Genomic DNA, 20,972 nt, shown 5'->3' with positions numbered 1-20,972 from the left:
GTAACTCAGCGAGGACAGCGAGCCACACGGCAAAAGAACTCTTACAGCCTTGGGAGAATGGAGACTGCTTGTATTCCACAAATTGGATGAAAAAAAAGGACTGTGGAAATCACAGCCACATTGTCACGTAACTGCCAACCAAGCTCGTTTCTGGGCGTGTTTCAGCTAGCACCCACTGCCACTCAAACCCTGCCGTGAGAGGCTGCCCAAGGGATGCAAAACTCAGATCAAAGAGGCAAGAAGCAGTAATGGTGCCCACGCTGCTCTGACAGACAGGCCTGCAGCCTCCAGCCAGCGCTGTGCTCTGCTTCAGGCAAGTCCCCGCACCCGGATCGGCCTCTGTCGGCACAGACCTCTGGTAAGCTGCCAGCTGGCCAGCAGGCCTGGAACGTGGCAGCCTCGCGTAACAGAAGACCTGTGCGATGAAGTAATAGTTATTTTTATTATCATCCCCAGACAGGTATGTAACTTCACACCTTCTGCAAGAGCAACAAACTGCAGTCCATGCTCAAGAGACCTGCATGAACTCCTCTCGGCCCAGCCTGGCGGAAACCCACCCGCAGGCTTGCATTTACCCTCGTGCCAGCGCAATGCGGTCTGAAGGCACCACAAAGGCACAGATCTTGGAGAAGTCAGCTCATGCTGCCAGGCCAGCTTCACAGGGGGATGCACAGCAGTCCCATGATCCACGGAAGGTTCTTGCTGCTGGAATACCTGACACATCCCTTCCACTGACAACCTACTTCGCAGCAGATCTTTGTTCCTCTACTCCTTTGCAGTATAAAAAAAAAGAAACAATGGGTTTAGTCCTTCCCATGCCAGTGACAGAGGCACAGCGCAGCACAAACTGCTAGCAGTGTAAACCAGCCCTTTACTCTGAAAACAGAAAGGTCCTCCTCAGAAGAGCTTCCAGGAAATCTGGCTTTCAGATCCCTGCCTTCTCCCCATCATATTACGCTCACTGCTTAGGGTCATTACAACTGACCTGACTAATTTTCAAAAGCAAGGGAATTTCAAACTTTTACACTGAGGTATTCCCTCAAGTTGAATGTCAGCACCACAAGCCCCTGCATATTTCACTGTCTCGGCACAGGACAGATTTGGGAAGGTAAATAGTTGTTGTCTTGTTTATCAGCCTGCCTAAAGATCAGATGTGCAAATCAGGAACCTGAATAATCGTTTAGAAAACAAACAAACAAACTTTCCGCCTTCATTGGTTGCTAATGCTACCTACTTAATAAAAATAGTAAGTAGCTTGGCAGCTGCACACCTTTTCTGGAACGAAAGATTACAAGTATTGTGGCAGTGAAGTGCTCACTCAAGTCAGAGCTCTCCACTGTCGGACAGGATGTAACTGCACAGGTCTCCATAATGCAACTGCTTATATGAGAGAAAGGAGGCATCTTCCTCAGAGATAACCAAAGGGGCATCCCCACGTCTTTATTTCATTTGCTACTGAAGCTCTAACAGCCAGGTACCAGGCCATCACAAGAAGTGCACGGTTTCTTTCTGGACTTCCCCTTCCTTGTATTTCGTGCCTTTCCTGACACATAGGTCTATGCACGCCCTGACCCTAACCCTCCTCCCAAACCAGGTGGTAACACGAGGCACCGGCTCCTTTCTGCAGCTGCGCTTGGAGCTGTGGGATGGAGAACTACAGTTAGCACAGGTCAGAGCCCACCACCCAGGGGCACTCCAAGTTGTTCTCCAATCCCACCCAGGTGGGAAGTGAGTATCTCAGTCACCCTAAGTGGTGGGAACACACCATCTTCGGCCTCCTCCTTACACCAGTAATCAACACATACTCTATCACGGCACATCATCTTCAACTCAACTGTGAGAACAGGAAATAAATGCAGTTCCTTCCACATTAGATATGGACAAGGATCTCATTTCCATTCCCTCACGCACCCTGCTTATCACAATTCAGATAAACAATCCTGCTGCAGAAAGCAAAACGTCTTCTCTGTCTTCTCTTAAGTAACTTAATCAAGTGGGGAAATACAGTCAAACTGTGGCAAAACCAAGACAACTCGGTGTCAGTCAGAGCTGAAGTGCCTTAATATAGAAATGTGCATTATGAAAGTTTATCTGTAATTGCTATGAAAGCAGCTTAACCATTCCTCCTTTGAGCTACACTTTAAAAATTTCACCTCAATTAGCAAGAGGCTATTCTTCTATATACAATTGCTTCCTCCTGTCAGGTAAAACATAGGAACTAATCTTCTTATCTATTTTATCTAGGAACATATGACAGTAGCGAACAGGTTTAGTATTGTTACACTGAAAGTTTGTCCAAACTGACACCAGAAGAGAACTCTAAGTATGCTCTACCAAAGCATAAAACCTCAGGAAAGGCTCTTGCGTTATCTATTCTTGTGTATGTGCATCAAGATTCACAGGGTCAGGATTTGCTGGGCTTGCAACAGCATGTGTTCCCTGGCTGCGTACAGCAGCTCCCTCCTGCCTGCCTTCAGCTGAGGTGGTCTATTCACAAGCCCCGTACTCGGTGTAAAGCTAATGGCATATCTCCTATAGCCTTTGTAGTTTCTAATATCCAGTTCTCTAGTGCCTTGGTGTGACTGAAATAAGTACGTGTCCTGGACTCAGAAAACCCAATACTCACATTTCTCCTGGCTTGGCTGTTGCAAGACAGCTTTTAGCACAGTGCAAACTCACTTCAGAAGAAGGGGGTAAAAGTGATTTAAGTAAACTATAAATCTGGCCTAGCAAAGGCAAGATGAGTTAAACAAGCAAAGGGAAAAAGAGTGGAAAAGGGATGACTTGAGGTCAATGGAGATTACACAGGTTGGCTGAGACACTGGTTTGGAGGCTTGGGTTTTGCAAGACAAGACAAATGCAAAGTGCTTTCTAAGCCTGCATGGCCACCTGTGCAATGAAAACCATCATCTGTTTTTTCACAAGGGTTATGGCAGAACTAATTCTCAAGGAAGGGCTCTGTAAGAAAGACTGTCAGGGCCCTGTATATGCCAACAGCCTCTGAATGCTCTGACCAGCCTCCACCTACTGAGCTGGTAGCTGTACCTGAGCTCAGGCCGTGACCTGAACTGCATTCCATGTGTGCTCTGCCTTGCTGACCTGGCTCTGGACCTGCCTGATGACTATGGACTTATCTGGTGACCACTAAACTGTAGGCTGAATCTGGCGTCTGTCACCGACCGCCTCTACTTGTTTGGTGTTCTTGCTGAGGATGCTGTCTGTGCCAGAGGAGGAGGAGGGTGGATGGAAGCCCCATGCATGGTGGGTGAGGGCAACTCCAGCCTACTGGGGTCCTTATGGCCGTGATGGGTTCTGTAGCAGCTTCACGCAGTAGCTGGTTTTCAATGCACGAAGGATGTGTAAGTGACAGCAGGAGGGAGTCTGCTACAGAAATAGGGTGATAAAGAGTTGTGGCTATTGTTAGACTTCTCTGTCTTAATGTGGGTGGAATTATTTAATTTTCTTTCAAACCATCTGTGTTTGTAATTGTTACAAAATCAGAGCAACACAGGCAATACACACTTGTTTCCACACCACAGTTTACACTATGCCATGTTCACTACATTTTTGAACAAGAATTTCAACACTGTACTTTTTGTTCCCCTTTGTAGAAACTTGTTTTTAGACAACATGGAGAAATAAAACTTATTTCAAAAGATACGTCTCAAATACATTCATTAATTTTAAACTGTACTGTAATTACACATCACTAGTTTTTCACCTACCCCCCAATTTATAGCCTTAATTGCTAAACTGAGTCGTACATTCTTACATTTTTTATTAGTTAACTGATTAAAAAAGTAGAATTCTTTTTCTACTATGAAGCCGCATCTCTAAAATACTCCTTCACGCAGAATAAGTGCAGGACCTCGTTAACAGCCTAATTATCAGTACAGGCAAACTTGGCAACAAAACCGCCACATTTTCAACCAAATCTACCCTCTGATAAAACTGAAGTTTTATCATAAAACTGAACAAACAGACAAAAACTGAAAACAGATAAACCAGAAGTTCTGTCAGAAAAGCTCAAGAATTTTGAGCAAAATGTACATCTCCATTAGGGACTGCAGCCCAAGACAAAATAATCTGGGTACTGACAACTGCAAGATGCCCAGTTACGCGTTTTGGAGACTAAATCAGCTATCTTGGAGACGGTTTGCTGAAGTTTACAGGTAGTAAAATTCCCAATAAAATGCGTTCAACTACTGAAAATCTGATTCATTTTTCGTTATTAACATGGAAACTATGTATATTTTGAAGAAATTGGTTTTCCCATGAAGAAATTTAATTTTGAAGTCCACAGTTAGTTTATGATAATGGAAAATCCTTCATGTCAAAATTAATGGGGTTAGTCTTTCGGTTAGTGCCGTTCTGCAAGCTTGTGTAAGTATCTATACGATTAAACAATTATGAAACTATTTCTGTTTCACATGAAGCAGGAAGATACACGGTCAGATATTGTCAGAAGTCAGACTTAATAGAAATATTCAGAACACTGTCTATTAGTCTAAAGCAACATGAATGTTTTTAGGGATTCTTTTTCTTTCCTAATAAATTTTCAACTTGTTTCAAATAACTGAATTGAAAAGCAAACAGAAAATCCCAAGAACATTTTTTCTTTTTTTTTTTTTTAAATTGATGATTAGATTGCCAGAAAAGTGGAAATTCTCTCCAGGTGGAAACGTGCACCAGCCTGTGTGGTGAAGTGTTCAGGACAGAGAATCCACTCTCTCAGTCTAGCCTGGTAGAAGGTATTCAGCCTATAAAACACACCGCAAAACATCTGATGACTCAACCCACCACTTACATACAACAACAAAACCACTGACCAACACTTAGTTTTACTAACATGGTGGGTCTTCTGCTTTTCTGCAATATTTTTGTGGTAAGACTTGTTCCCACAAAGAGGGACACAAAAATGCTTTATGAACAGTAAGCAGACACATCTCCCTGCATGCCTCTGCACGCTTGTCCATGCTAGGAAAATAACAGCCATGGCACCACAATTACCACCGCAGTGAAGCTGTGCAATGACAGTAATATTCCCGAGCACCACCAGATTTGCCCGGAGCCCTGTGTTTTCCGCTACCATTTCATGCAAGACGATCAGCACAGCCGAACTGTGCCTATACAGACCGGCTAGCTGATGGCACTTGCCATAACACAGACACCGGTTTTCCACAGCCTAGCAATTACTGTACGATAAAACGTGGCTGCTCTTTAGCAGCGTACAGAAAGCCATGAACTAAGTGAACAATTCCGCACCCAAAATGGGAAGGGGGATTTATTACTATTCACTGTATAAAGAGCTAATGCAAACCATGCTCGACAAAATAGTGGCAAACACACTCCTTCATCCTGCAGTGCATACTACCGCACATTAAGAAACACGATCCAGAACAACAGATATAGGTCAGAAAGCACAGAGAAACAATTAATCAAGTAAACAACTTGGGAATGATTGCTGGAAGAAACAGGTTCGCAAGAGCAGAGAGCGGGAGGGAAGATTTGGCAGCAGAGGCTGGGAGACTGTTCCAGGAATAGGAGGCAGCATGAAACAAAATGCAAAGCTGAGAGTAGGAGGAAGAGAGGAGGGAAGGAGTGCACAGGGAGTCAGAGGGGAGCAGGAGAAAATGACAGCCCGCATTGCTTCAGGAGGCAGAAACACAGCGCCTAACGACAGAATATGCTCGAGACATTAGGTGTAGCTTGCCTACTTCTAAAAACCGGGGTCATTAATAACCAAAAGAAGCAGGGTCTAAAAAGGCTTAACAGCTCATCTTGACAGATGAGTTCCAGCAGAAATACACTAGCCTGCTTACAGCTCATGTATCCAGTGCTGATGGAGGAGGGCTCATCCATACAGTCTGCAAGCCTAAAATTCACCATGTCTCACAATATTCCGGACACACCACAGCATTATTTCATCCATATCCTGACTAATGCCACAGCTGCTTTGGTTGTGAAAATCTAACATGCTTGCAGTGCTGTTTAACTGCACTCATCCCATCCCTTTCTCCAGAGAGAAGTGTTTGGGAGCAAAAGGCGGCAAGGACTGCACTGGGCAGGAAAGCTGCCTCAAGTACCTTCCCAAAGCGCTTCTCCCCTTTCCGTCGCAAGCCGTTTCCCAAACAGAGACAAAGCGGTATGAGCGAGCTGCAGTGTAGATTACCTACATTAAAGAGTACCCACAATAAAACATCATAAATGATGAGATTTCATCATTAATGTGGAAATCTCAAGTACAAATGTGCTAACTGATCTCAGTGAGGTAACAGATACTTCATAGTTTTCAGATCACTTAACACTAAAATCTTGTGCACAGATGTGACGGGAAAGACAAAACCGCGTTTAGCGCATTCCAGTAATTCAAACTCGACTTTGCAGCACCACTATAACTAAATAATTAATGCTTTTTAGTAGCCCCAGATTAGATTAACACTGTACTTCCAGACAAGATTTTTTTCTTCTTTTTCTATTCAACATTGCTGCGAAGGGGAGAGCAAAGGCAGTCTGGATATCCAAACTGAGCTTTCTTATCTTTTTCACTGTAGCCAAAACACAAGAATTAAATACTTTTTAGCTAGACAGCAACTTTGAAGAGCTGTAATTATGCCACTAAAAAATACACTGTGATAAACACCTTTTAAAATTTTGGACATTAATTTTAAAGTTAAATACACAAATTAATTTTAACTCTAATTATTTGGTCTACTTAACTCACGTAATTAATTTGGTAGCTGGAATATAAAGATTACAGCTTTTTGGAAGACGCGCTCTGTTTTCTTACACAACAAAGAAACGAAGCCTCTGCCTGAACTGTAAAATTCAGTGTTTATTATGAATCTGGGTTAGTGTTTCTGCAATAATTTGAAACGCTTTTGACTTTGTCCTCACTCTCCCATGAAGCGCTAAGTGGCTTGCAGAACATCGGTGACTGCAAGTGTTAACGGAAAGCGCATTCAAAGCACCTGCTGAATCCTGCCCCACTGCTTTCATACTTATTTTTGCCTGTACTCCCCTTTGCCTGCCTGTATTTTCCTGACCAATTTATCTGACCCGACCAGGCGGCATGGCAAGGCAGCTGCCTGCCGCTGGATGCTGCCCAGCCTCCTCCGCGCTTGCCAGGCATTGGCTTTGCTGCCCGACTGCCCTCGCAGCTGAGGGGGGCACAGGCAAACGTGCAAGTTCACCACTATCTGCCCACCCCAGCCAGGAGAGCAGACCTGCATGTCCTTCCCCTCCCTGGCCGCACAGGGCTGCCAGTTTGACAAATGCACTGGACATTCCAGCTCCAGGAAAACCCACCGGCTCAGCTCTCATTTTCAACCTCCGGTGTCCCTCCGCTCTGTCCCGCTGCTGGGCAGCCCCTTGGCAGCGGGGCCAACAGATGGCTCTACCCAAGCAGTGCCAAGGGGCATGTGTAGGGGTTATTAAGCCATATGCTACCCTCATTCAGCTCCTACAGAGTTCAGAGTGACTGTTTTCTAACTCATTCCTGCACACAGAAACTGAGGACCCAATTTTGTCCTCTCATCCAGACAGTGATTTTCCGGAGCGTTCAGAGAGGAAGACTCCACAGCTGAGCCACAAGCAGGGGCCCCATCTTCAGAAGACCAACACTGGGAACTGCCAGGGAAATGTCATTACCCTAGTTGGCTTCCTTCTCTCCTCGCAGTTACAGAACGGGCAGAAGGAGGAGCAGCATTATCGTGGGAGATGAGAGAGGTTGTGGTATTAAAATCTTCAGCTTCCCCTTTGTGCACTGGTCCACAAGCATCAGCAATATGTTCAAAGGCCATCTTTGAGACAGTGAGAGCCCTTCACACGTACCCCCCGGGAGGGAGCTACACATCATCCTAAAAGCTAGGGAATTTGAGAGTAAGACTGAGTTCAGACCTTTATTCCACTTCTAACTTGATGCAGTCACACATTTCCCAAACCCGATCTGTAAAATGAGAATCATGTTACACAGAGATGCTGAGCACCGATGCCTCAACATCACCTTGTGAACGTATCAGAATGAACTGGTACCCTGATGTTACCTGGGTAAAATGCAAACTCCGAAAACAGCGGTAAGGGTGGGATCGCCACCGCTCGCTGCTCTACTGCAAAAGCTCTAGAGAATGAAACTTGAGATGGACAGAAGGTGAAAAATCCTCTAGCACTTCTCAATTAGCAGCAGGATCGTAGTTCGGCTTGGTTTGCCGACAGCACAGGGGTTGCTCCATGGAAGGGAAGTTCTCTTCCCCTCCACTGCGTTTTCCAGGCTCTCATACATTTCTTTCTCTTCACTGCTGCTATTTGCGTCAAACAGGGCAACCATGCTCATTCAGCAAGGGCCACCTCAGAGGTTAAACTACTGGCAATGGCATTTAATTTATTGGGAAGCAGGAAGAGAGTGAATGTATTTCAGGTCAAATTGCTTATATGAAGAATCACCTTGGGCTCTGCAAACACTAGGAATACAAATAAGAGGAGATATTTGCGTCCTCCTTTTTTTTTTTAGAGGGGTCCACTTTCCCTTACAATCCTACAGAGACTAATGTCAATCAACCGATTTAATGTACGCAGCCATGAATTCTACCCCTAACTACCCTCTCATCTCAGAGGAGACACCTTAATTTCCAACCCCCACTCCTTAAAGAAATACAAACCGGAACAACTGTACATATATCACTGGGAGACGAGGTCTGCATTACGTGGTCTCCCAAATTCCCCATTCCCCTGTCTCAGGAAAAACATGTGGCTTTTACACAAATACATTCTGCACTTGAATTTTCAGTATACGAATGATTACTTACTCTGAAATGAAGCACGCAATATGGAGTGGCCGCTAAGCACCACAGAAAGGCTGAAAAGCTACAGCACACTAATGCAGAGAGCTGAACTCCACTTGGTCTCTTTTCAGTTCCAGAAAGGAGGGTCCCTGCATAACCTCAGCTCATATGAAAAAGCAAGATGATGGTTTTATTTGTATGGTACCTAACTTTACAACCTTTTGCTCAGCAGAAGGCACCACACTGGATTAAAAACAGGTTTTGCAATGGTAAGTAACAAAAACAAAACCCTTTGAGGAATATTTTGCATTAAAGATGGCTTCGAATTTGCAGTGAAAGATTCCAGCACCAGCCATACTCTGAGAACAATGAGTGCTCTCTCTCCACCAGCCCCTGTGCCTGGCTTGCTGGCTCTATAGTGAGTTTGTTATTGCCCTGAGGGAGTATTAGATAATGAAGAGCTCAGAGTTTTCCTTTTGCTTCATGCCTGGGCTCATCCTAATGTGTGTAAGCAGGCTTAGTTTGCAGACTTCCCTTCTCAACCTCTTCCCCCTCCTATTTTCCAGCCACCCAGCAACATTTTTTGTAAATGAGCACTCCCCATTGCCTCTCTTGAAACAAGCTTATTGAATCCATCAGCTTCTTTGGAGTGCTGCGGAGACTAAAACGAGGTTTCCAGCTTTCAAACACGCCGAGTGCTTTTACTGCACTAGGTGACTCCATCACAAAGCACCAGAAACAGGCACCACAGAGTGATAACTACTCAAGTACCTGCTCCAGTCCAGCTCCGTGCTACAGGCGGCACTTCAGCCTGTTAGAAGAAAACTTGAGCAGGGTCTGGGTGTGCGGAGCGAGGTTGGACAACGGAGACACATCTATACGTGCTGAAGTGGTACCAAGCTCAACGGGAGCTTGTGCAAACGGACCTCAGTCACAGTTTCAGGCAAATGGCTGCATCCACTCACAAAATGCCTCTGACATGCTAGAACATTTTACTGAGCACATAAAATGGTGGTTTCATGATGAAGGACAGCAGTGGGATTAATGAGTTTTTGTTATATTTCATCTAAGGTGAACAGAATTGATGTATCATTTCTGGATGGTTTAAAGCAATGGAGAATATTTTAATTGAATAATCCTTTCTATCTTTTTTTAGTAATTTATTTCAAGTCATCAAAGCAGAAAAGCCACACAGGAGGTTGTCTGACAATTCCAGGAGTGAGGTAAGACCCAAGATTCCTGGAGTCAGCAGCAGGTCAATCTTTGAAAAGTATTTCAGCAGTGTTGGTTAAACACTCCTGTCAACATGTACCTTTTCATTATCTCTTTGGGATTCTTGAATTGAATGGTCTATAGTAAGGACAGATCCAATACATTATGGGAAAAATTTCACTCCAGTTTTAGCTAACCTGAAACATATGACATCACTCAGGCAGAGACCACCACCCTTCCATATCCGTTACGAGCTGAAGCTGGGGAGTGAAGGGCAAAGAAGGGAATTGAAAACTGTGTCTCCTCTTTCATTCGGCCACATTGCAGAGGGAATGTTTCAGACAGCAGGAGCTACGTCTACAGAGTTACTTACCAATCAGCCTAACCTTCTGACTACATTCACTACTGTATGAGTTAAAACCAAAGACCCTTAAGAGAAGAGGCCCTGTGAGAAGTTCCTGGTCTGTGCTCCAGGACAAGCTCTTGCTTCCTACATCTGTAGTGTCTGGTCACATTGCAGAAGCATCTGTACTATCACCATGAACTTGACTGGTTAATTAAAGAACATTTGCAAAGGCCCAAATTCTGCTTAATGTGCTTCGACCGGGAGAATGGCAGCTACATCTCAGCTCAAAGATCAAGGAATTTCTTAATGATCAGAAAATCCTCAGTGTTTCAAGTGAATCTTATTTCCCAAGGAACTAAAAAATGGAAATCAAACACACTGTTAACCAAAGGGTCATCTTTTACTAGTTTGTGGTGAAAGGAAAAAGAGTATCTATAAAAATTTCCATTTATAAGCTTTCAAGTTGCTAAATATTAACTTAGAACAACTAGCTTTGCTCTTGAGGTGCAAATGGGAGTTTAGATTGCTGTGTGGCAGACCACTACAAAATGTGGTTGCATTAGTCTTGAGGGAACATACAAGACATCATCTGATTTTTAAAGTGTTCTCTCTGTAATGGCTCTGATCTTTACAATGACTGCACCAGCTATCAATATCTCTGATACCTGTTCATCTTCCAGTCAGGTACCCAAGACATAAAGTGACTACACGAAGGGTCAAAGGAGTATCTATTTATAGTGCAGTGCGAGCAGTAGCCTAGGGGAAGGCGTGCAGCTATATCACCAGCTTCCTTGTACTATTCGAGTGCATTCATGAGCCACCAGCTCCTCACCGGGCACATTTCATCCTCCTCCTGCACATTTCAGAACCTGAATTCAACCCAGCAGCAAGGCTAGATGCAGAGAGACATCCTATCAGGGAGGGAAAGGGAGAGCAGAGGGAGGAGGAGAAGGAACTAACAAAGAGCTTAATGAGCAAGGAATGTAGCCGGCATATCAGTGTGAGATACAAGCTCTGCAAACTCCAGGTAGTGCACTGCCTAATACAGTCACTGAAGAGCAGCTCCTCCATCCTCCTCTCAAAGCATTGCCCTTGCAGGTGATGACTGGTTAACATGCAGTCACATAACAAGGGATGAAAGAAAACAATGTTTTCTTTTAACAACCAAGGTAACAATTAGATAAGTAATAGCAAACATAAGCACAAGGATTCAAATTCCTACCTTTGGAAGAGAAATCCTCAAGTGAAGCTACTGTCTTAAAAGGGGTCTAACAGTCAGCAATCCAAGGAAAGACAGGGAGCCAAAGGGAAAGCAAGAAAGCCCAAGGGCTGCTCTTCACAAAAATCACATGTAAAGTGAGATGGCCTTTCTGGAGAAGGGCAGCTGGGCTGCACAGTTGGTAGGTGGCTGAACCATTATTAGTAGCAGTGGCTGCCTTTCCCTTCACTCAGCATTGCCAAAATCTCTACAATCATTTTGTGAACCTAAGGATGATGGAATTTTAAGTGCAAACAAATGGAAAAATATAACTAAATTCATGCTGAAAAAGAGCATACCACTGCTGAGCATAAGCACCATTAACCACTACCTGGTATATCACACTGCAGCTACAGGTGGGTGGTGGGCAAAGCACAGTCCCACATAAACAGTCCAAAAGCAGAGCACTCTTCTCCCCTGAAACTATCTTGCCTTGTAGCTCCTCTCCGAAAAGCTTCCATATCACTCCCTGATATCCCAGGAAGAGTGAGAGGAAAGTAAGGAAGACGGTGTGCAGAGGAAGGCAGACAAGCATGGTCCAGGACTCAGATTATCATGGCACACGGCAGATTTGAGATGCTCCTCTGGGGTGGGGATACAGCTCCACTCCTTCCTCCTCTTACAGACTGCATGTAATCACGGCAGGGCGTTGAGCTCCATTTGGACGGCAGACAATGGGATCTGGCAGCAGTTCAAAGGCACTTCTAGCGAAGTGGCTGAACAAGCTCACTGCTGGCGCAGGCAGACCAGGATGCAGAGTGCCCCGCTTTCCTCCCCATCGCTCCCCAGGCTGCAAGGGCAGGTGCTGCACCAGGAGCAGCCAGTTTTCCTTTTGTTCCAGTGGCAAGAGGAGCAAGGATGAAACGAAAAACGTACAGCATGGAGAACAGTAGCACTGAAACCCACATCAGTAAGGTAGAGGGAGGCGGGGAGGCAGGGGAAGAGGAGGGAGAGAGGGAGATGGAGGGAGGCAGGAAGAGGGAGGGCAAGCAAGCAGGCAAGGGAGGGGGGAGAGGGGAAGGAAGGGAGCCTACAGGCAGCAGTGCCTGGCACCCTATCAGCTTGCTGCCGGAGTTGTCTTCTGAAGCTGTCACAGGTTTATGGATGCCTCCAGACTGACAAGCTGACAAGATGAGGGAAACTACACTCAGCAAATGTATTCAGCAGCAGTAAATTGCTTCTCTTACCCTAATGTAGCTCACAGTTTCACTCAGTGAACTGGTCTCATTATTGGGGGTGGGTGGAATGGAAGCAAACCAACCTAACAGCACGCCAGCTAAGTACAGTCAGACACTATTACTGGCATCTGAAGACTGAAATAAATCTGCAGGACACAAAAAAAAGACCTTCTTGTTCATCACTAATAAAAAAACTAACATGTTAAAAGAACAAACACATAAATTGAGATTATATTCTACCTCTAGCTAAGTGTGCTCAGTCACAGTGGTGGTGGGGGGAGGTAAACACTCTTTATACCCCCAATAGACTGGCACAAGAGGGGCTCTCTACTTTAAAACATAATAGAAAACAGTGTTCTAGAGGAGCAGAGGCAGGCAGGAAAGGGGGTGCTTCTGACCACAGCAGCATACTCTGCTTCTCTTTGAAGAGATAAAGCCCTATGTAAGCTCAAAGTTGTATCCCTTCCCAGTCAGGTTTTGGGAGAAAAGGGTTTTCAGACAGGATGACACACTAGCACACATCTCTAGAGGAGTTATTTTAACAGGAGCTGACAGCGCACAGCCAACACTTCTGTAATAAGAAAGTGAAAACTTAATGCGATGGAACATTACAGGGTATTAGAAAGCGCTCTGAAAGAGGCCTGAATCTCAGTGATTCAGGTGCTATCTGTTATAAAGCAAAAAAAGCACCACCTTAAAATTTTATCCTGACAATAACAAGGTAAAAACCAAAATCAGAAATGAGTCAATTATCAGGCTCTTGGGGTTACCTACTAGAACTTCACCTGCTTTTGCAGAACGCCTAGCTGCTTCCCACAGTTAAATTGACCAGGTACCTGCAGAAAGGTCTGTCTCAAAAACATTTTCTACTGTCAGGAACAAGCGCCAGAAGCTAAGGTCGAAAATGTTTTAAATTGTTTATCATGAGTAGATGTTTCTCCTTTTGAATGGACGATAAAACTAATTCAGAATAGGCACACTATCACGTATTTTCTGTCCTATAACAACACAGTGATTTGCTCAGTGTTGTTTAAACCTAGAAGATACATTACAGAAATATAGCAAACTATTTATTCATTTGTTTAATATGAAAACTGAAAAAAACACCGAAGTATTTCAGAAAGAAAAGCACACAGACATTAAGATATTTATTGCTAAGCGGTGAATAAAAGATGAGGTGCTGAGGGATAGGGATTACACACATGAAACTAGTGCTGCTGTCCTAATCAATCAGCAAAAGTCAAATGGATGTTGAGTACCTTTGAAAAATGTGGTTTCCACATCTAACAGAGGAAACAACTCTCTATTCTGCCTCTTGTTTAAAAAAATCTCACATACACGTTATGCTACAATGCAGCACTGCAAGTTGCAAGCCTCTTTGTGAACTGCAGATGGATGATGCTGACAAAGATTTTCATTTATACATAACCTAAAACCATTTAAATTTTTAGCTCCCACCTATGCCAGTAAACAAACCCTTTCCATTCTAGCTGAAATATGCAAAAAGCAGATATTGGAAATCTCTCGATATTCTACTAATCACAGAGACGACAGAAAATCCTGACTCCATGCAACAAAAGACTGATTTTTAGAATAACCAAGGTTTTCATAAGGAGTTTTCACCATATACTTAATACATTTTGTCCAGTCTCCAGTGTTTTACAGAGAGTCAGGTTTATTGGATGCTGGCTGGTAGTCTTTTCAAATTTATTCACTTAGAAAACGTTAGAGAGAAGAATTACTACTGTTCCATGTATATGAAGCCAATTAACTTTTGCTCACTGCCTGAAGTCAAAACTTCAGTATCTCTCTCAAAGGCTAGATTTCCCCTCCTCCATCCTCCCTACCCAAACATCCCACACTTTCTGACTCCCCCCACCCCATCCCCCAGAACTATTCAACACCAGACCAATGGCAAGTAGAGAAAAAACTTGCCCAATTGCTGTTAAGCATCACTTAGAGGCAAGTACATCAACAATGTCCTCACAGGCAGTTACAGTGAGATTTCGGTGATGTTTCCCTAACCAGTCAGTCCAAACTGCCCTGGCATGACGCAAACTGTAGTTCTGCTTAATATCACTTTGTGGTGGCTGTCTCCTAAGAGCCGAAAATGCTGGGTGTTGCTACCACCTAAGAGACTGCCTATACTGCTGCACATTGTATGTACAGCCTCCCCTGTTATTAAAAGTATTTGCAGTATTCCCTCCTCATCAGGGTCATACTATGTAATGGCATAATTTCCAGGATGCTGGTTAGACCCAAATCTCTTGCTGTGCTTTGTATCAGTAGCTTAAAGGGGTGTAAGATATTAAGGTAAACATGTTTGAAATAAGTAGTCTTAGTTTGTAAATAACACAATCTTGAAAAGTTAAATAAAAAAGGAGCAAGATCCCACTGTACAAACAAATAAACTAACAGACCTATACTGAAATCCTGACTTCATACCCAAAGAGAGACTTGATAATCCTCAAAGCCTTGACAGTGCTATTCCTGAACAACTCTCCACCTCCAGACAGAAACATAGCAAATCCAGTGTGGTTTACAGTAATGTGCTAAACAAGAACTTCTCTCCCAGTTCTTCAGTCTCACAAACACACCAGTCTCCTCCGTGCACTGATTCTGTCCCCCAGGGCTATGCCCACTGTTTCACTTTACCACATTTTACAGGTAGAGACAAAACACAGGATATTCTGTAGCCAGGCCCATAAATCTTGAAACTCTCACTGGAGCCAGTGAAAACCCAACAAGGTTGTGTGTAAATTTCACTGGAACAATACTAGCTAAGGTAGATCCTACTGAGGTACTTTAATACTGCACAAAGTACCTGAAAAAACATAGATTTTTGGTTTTAGTTACTCCATCCTTCCTCACCCAAATACTGCAAAGAATCTAGACTGCCTCAGCTCTTCTCAAAATGGTACTTGGACACAAAGCAGATTTTCTGAGGATCACTGAGGGAGGAGGGAAACCTTCTGATTCTCTTTAGCAGCCACAGAAGGGATAGAAGATTTAAGGAAGTATTTAATACAGCAAATATCTGTTTGTTAACAGAGGAACACCCTCCTGGCCTGAATTTCCCCCTTATCTGAGGTTAACAGAGATCCACTTCATAGCACAAGGAAGACTACAATTAAACCCAGCAACAGCCTATTGGCACAACAAGCCACATGAACACTGCCAGAATTGAGGCAGGGATGAGGGCTGAGAAAAGAGATGGACCCGCAGACTGTGTAGGTACAATCCGTTCAACTCCAATAAACTTATTTTATTTGCACAGATTTTGGTAAATTTCCAACCGGCGTGAATGTTTATGCAGTCACTGGTGAAATCTACCCCACCTGAAACCCAATGGAAGACAGCTCTGTCATATTACCCTTTTTGTCGTGGCCTGCCACTGAAACAGAAAACAAGCCGTCCTTGAGAAGGTCTACATGTAATTGACATTTGGGATTAAGGGGAAAAAAAACCCAAAACAAAAAACAGTAAAAGGTTTGTACTCCCAAAAACATGCTTCTGTCTCTTACACCAGGAGACAAAGGAGTCATCATCCACCCTGTTTGGAATTAAGTGCTTATCTAAGGGACAACAAGAATTTCTGGGGCCAGAATAAACATGTGAAGGAAACCCCTCTTCTTCCTCTTCAGTGAAACAAAGGGCTCTGTTATAGGTGCCAGTTGTATCAATAAAATTAGTGAGAGGTGATAGCATACACCGCAAGCAACCCTTCAGCTGTCCCACTAAGGATCTGGAGGTGTCAGGACCCGGAGGGCACCACCAGCCTTAGGGGCACAGGTCAGTCTCACATGGGACCTCCACACGCTCCCCCTGCCTGTAGCCCAGCATCTCCATTTAAACTTGGGCATGGGCCTTTGCTCTCCACCTGAACTTTGCCATAGGTGTACCTGTCTGCAGCCCTGCCTCTGGCCCTGTCTCTCCTGGACTGACTCAGGCTGTAGACTGCTTGGCTCCTGGAAAGACCCCTCATATATAGACTGTAGCTTGTATCCAGTCCCGCCTCTGGCCCTGTCTCCTGGGTCAACTTCGGACACATGCAGTAGCTTTGTCTCCAGCCCTGTCTTTTAAACTCCTGGATGGAGCCTCATTGCCCCTTCTTGCCCGGGACTGTCAGACCCTGTTACCAGCACCCAGCTCTGCCTGCCATGCTTGGACCCTGCGGGCCTGCGCCCCACTGGGGTGGGCACTGCCTGCACTGGGGTCACCCTTGCCTCAGCTCCTGGCCCCTGCTCTGCCCTGACAAGAGGCTGGTGCACACTGGTTGCAGGAAAAGACTTAAAAATCAATGGCAACAATATTCATCTCATAACTGGTGACTGGACAGATCCTTTCTGGGAAGGCCTCCAAGTTGTCCATAATCACAACCTAAGTTATTTCCAAGCCTTTAAGCATGGCCTTAGGACAGACCTTGGCATTTTGGTGAGGGCCTTAGCCCAGCAATGGATCAACAGCTTTAATGCCAGGTACAGAAAATACCATCTGAGAGACTAATAGAGCTTTGTAAGGCATAAGCACATGAATCATTTTGTGGAAGAAGGAGAAAGAAAGGAAGAGTATGTGCTTGCATTTACAGGAGAAAACTTAATGGTAATGTGTTACTTTTCCTCTTCCACATTAACGTAGAAAAAAAGCTCTTGATGTATTGAACACAGCATTCCCCAACCGTTTAATTTAAAACGCAAGGCGAGAATGGTGAGAAGGGTCAGAGTTAAGCCATTCCATTGACAAATAGATGATACATCCAGAAGAGAGGAATGTGCCCCTGTCAGAGCACCCTAAGTCGTGCCTTTCTGCATTGTAATTAATTCTTTGTCTCTCTTCAGCTGTGCTCACATTTCTTATCTCACAGAAGATCTCTGAAGGCACACTTGGGGATAAAGTAAGCTTATATGGAGGAAAGGATAATGCAGTTAGTAGGTGTTGCTATGCAGGTTGCTAGCCTTACACAGTCTTTACACTTAGTAGTGCCTTCAATTTAAAGACAGTTATTTCATTTTTGTAATCATCTTTAATACTCAACAATTTCATCTTCAGCAACAGCCAGTCCTTAAAAATGATATAAACAGTAACTGGCAAAAATCCACCATTAACGTGCCAGTTCTCTTGAACTTCAGTCCAATAAACTAATTAAAATGTTTAAGACCAAATCCTGTCCAAGCACTAGAATTCATCTCTCTCACATAAACGTGGCATGATGTCATGAAGGCACACCATCTAAGTAAAGCAGCATACTTCTGGAGATGTTTCAATGACAGGACCTCACTGATAGGATTAGATCAGTTCCACAAATTTCTGAGGAGCTTGTTACTATAACCTGCCCCAACAAGGAGATGAAGAACTGGTGAGTGCAAAAAAATACCAGGTAGACAAGTCCTTATTAGAACCAACTGACAAAACAAGAGAAAGAGTTAGGAACCAGAAAAAGACAAAATATAATGGAAGAGGAGTTATTTGACCTTCTACTTCTGTTACAACTGAACAGAGTTTAAATACCTCACAGGAAAACAGAGGTTTTTAAGGAGATAAAGATATCTTCAACAGTAAGCTGAAGGCATTTTGTGGCTCGTTCTCTTACTTTTTCTGTAATTTAACTGTGGGATATTATATTGGCACAGGCATCTCATTGCTGGAAACACTAAAACTTTATTAACCAATAAGTAAGTATTGCTAAGGATGAGCTAATCATGGCTTAACACAAGGAAAGCCCAAAGTCCACTTTAAAATTAGTAACAATAACTGACAGTTCCTAGTAACTCTAATGTACAGTGAAATGGGTTCTGCATCTCCTACATGGCTATATATTCTACTGCATGCTCTCCTCTCCACCTACTATAATTACTGCATTTGTGCTGTCTTTCCCCATTTCCTAGATTTTGTGTCAATGAAATCAAAGGTGCAGTGGCAATTTACCGTGGCTGTATCTGAAACCAAACTTCTTCACCCTCTGCTGTTCTAGCCATGATGTCACATACACATTGACATTAGTAGAATATATAAAGCATTCCATTAATATTTTCACTCTCTCGCTTATAAATATTTATCAATTTCTTATGTGAGTATTGCACTAAGTGTCTCTGGAATTAGACAACTGTTCCAGCTGGACAGAATGCTAATGTGGCCATTACACTCATTCAACTCCATCACAAATTGTTTTTTCATTTATTCTGTTTCTACTCTTGAGTTTGCAAAAGTAGCCCCAGCTTCTACGACCACTCTACTCCTCACAACAATGCACTGCAAGTACAAAAACCTTTACCACGTGTTTCAAGTTATTTTTGCTCCTTCTACTAGTCTCTACAAATCACAGCTGCAGAATTGACAGCAAGAAGATTACTATTTGATTCGCAGTGGAAGAATAAGCTATGAAAACAGGGGCACACGAACTACATAGGCCCTACTTCTTTTCCAGCCCTCCAAAATCCTTTTATGTGACCAATGCCTGAGGACCCTTGCCTACCTGTCTCCAGAAAATTCAAGGTTAAGGTTGAGAGCAAGAGAAAGTAAGGGGCTGCCAAAAGAAAGTGGGAGCTGCATGGAGACCGGCCCTGGAAGAAATCTTTAATTTGGGCAACAGTATCAAACATGTCTATGGCTTCCCAGGATAATTAGGGTTAAAGTTCAGCTTCCAGTTGACAGACAGAAGTTGTTTAGAGCTGTAGCACATGTAGGGTTCAATGAGTCTGAAGTCCTCATTTCAGCATGCCCACCTTTCCTCACCACCTGAGTTTCTGTACACTGGAACTCAGCATTAAGTACTAGCTCCCGTATTTCCTTTTTATAAACCCAGCCTACTTGCATACGGAGCGCCCTGTGCCATTCTATTTCTGCTCTCTTTTTTTCCTCAGAGCTGAAAACATAATGGTCTGCTTGCATAAAGGAAATTGAGTTACCTGTATAACTGAGAACACTCTTTGGGCATTAAAAACTATTTCAACCAGGCTTATCCAGCACACACACAAAGCCAAATCATCTCTGTTCTTTCCAAACAATGAACCTAGGAACCTCTCAACGGAGGCAAGACCTTACCACATCTTCCCTCTTCTACTGCACTGACTGTAGGAACTTCCACTATTAAGATGGAATTGGCCTCTTTGCAACTATTGCATCACCCAAAATCCATAAATGTCACAGGAGCCTGAATCTCTGCAAGTTTTGCATCAGACACCTTGACAGGACTGGTGCTTTTTTGCTAAGACTGCAGCATTCAAAAATATGTCCTAAATAAACTTCACAAGAATTACCTTCCTTCACAATTGATTCAGACAGAAATGAGGGGAAAAAGTAGTAGAACTCCTTTCCTTCATCACAGAATTTAGACCAACCCAGTATTTCTATTTTTAATTGCATTTATGATATTTCCTGTGGGTATCAGTCATGAATGCAGTTCCAGTATGCTGGGAGCAAGGTAAATATAGTCATTCCCAAAGGGATCTTACAGCTGTTATGCACGGGTCAGAGGCTGTGAAATGCAAAATCTGAAACTTTAAAAGCTTTTTAGCCCACATCCTTCCCCTTCTGTTTCAAAGGCCTTTGCCTTTAATGGATACTGAACAACACTGCCCCAGATTTTGCCCACAAGGTATGGAAGTACTAACTCCATTTAAATAAGGTAATATTTAGCAAAAAGCAACCACCCGGTCCTATCTCTCTCTGCCACTTTATGCCGACAAATGTGCAAGTGAAGACGACAAGATACATGGAATTGTTTCCTCTGCAAATCATTCTAAGGGGGGGGCAAGGAGGAATGCAACTTCACCCTGCAGAATATAAGTTTAGCCTCCTCCTCCTACCTGATTCCTTGCCTCTTATTTTGACATGAGACCACTCAAAAGGACTTAAGCAAGCAAGCTCTTCCCCATACCAAATCTGGAGCTGTCAGCCCATAAAAATGCAAAGCATTCTACACTTACCTATGATCACAGTCTGGTGAAGGAAAAATACTCATCAGCTGCTTCTCTCAGGAACAACGCTCTGTTTTAAAATAAATAAAAAAGAAACAAGACTTTAAGGAAGGGAGAGAGAGAAGCACTGTTTAATGTTTGCCTCCATCAGTGTTCGTAAACATTTACTTAGCAAGAGCACCTTCGCTCTCCAGAACCAAGGTAATGATTACATTACGCTAACCATGGCATGAGGACAGAACGAGGCCATGACAACAGCCTTCTTGGCACCAACTAGACACT

General features: G+C 43.7%; 1 protein-coding gene across 1 annotated transcript in view; it reads right to left on the bottom strand.

Annotated features, from left to right (window-relative positions):
* Positions 1-20,744, bottom strand: part of NDST2 (N-deacetylase/N-sulfotransferase (heparan glucosaminyl) 2) — a 43,842-nt gene extending 23,098 nt beyond the window's left edge. The window contains exon 1 of the mRNA XM_010152700.1: positions 20,700-20,744. The gene's annotated coding sequence lies outside the window, so the exon portion shown is untranslated. The remainder of the gene's footprint in view (positions 1-20,699) is intronic.
* Between the last annotated feature and the right edge of the window lie 228 nt (positions 20,745-20,972).

Source organism: Eurypyga helias, unplaced genomic scaffold (genome assembly GCF_000690775.1).
Source record: "Eurypyga helias isolate BGI_N326 unplaced genomic scaffold, ASM69077v1 scaffold14645, whole genome shotgun sequence".
In the NCBI taxonomy this organism is placed as follows: Eukaryota; Metazoa; Chordata; class Aves; order Eurypygiformes; family Eurypygidae; genus Eurypyga; species Eurypyga helias.
Note: the sequence above shows the minus strand (reverse complement) of the source record. Positions and strands in the feature narration are given on the sequence as shown.